The following is a 200-nucleotide window of genomic DNA, read 5'->3' as shown; positions in this document are numbered from 1 at the left end:
TGAAAATGGAATGATTTATGGATGAACTGTAAATTAAAAACATAAAGATAAGATTTGAATTATTGACAGAATGCAGATTTAATAACAGTCAGAATTAAGTAGTAAGAAAATAATTTTGAGATTATTGTATATAAGATTTTTAAACTTACGGATAGAGGTGGTCCTTCACCATTACTTCTTTTTATCTGACACAGCGGAGA

Source organism: Plutella xylostella, chromosome 21, assembly GCF_932276165.1.
Source record: "Plutella xylostella chromosome 21, ilPluXylo3.1, whole genome shotgun sequence".
Taxonomy (NCBI): Eukaryota; Metazoa; Arthropoda; class Insecta; order Lepidoptera; family Plutellidae; genus Plutella; species Plutella xylostella.
This window is presented reverse-complemented; position numbering follows the sequence as displayed.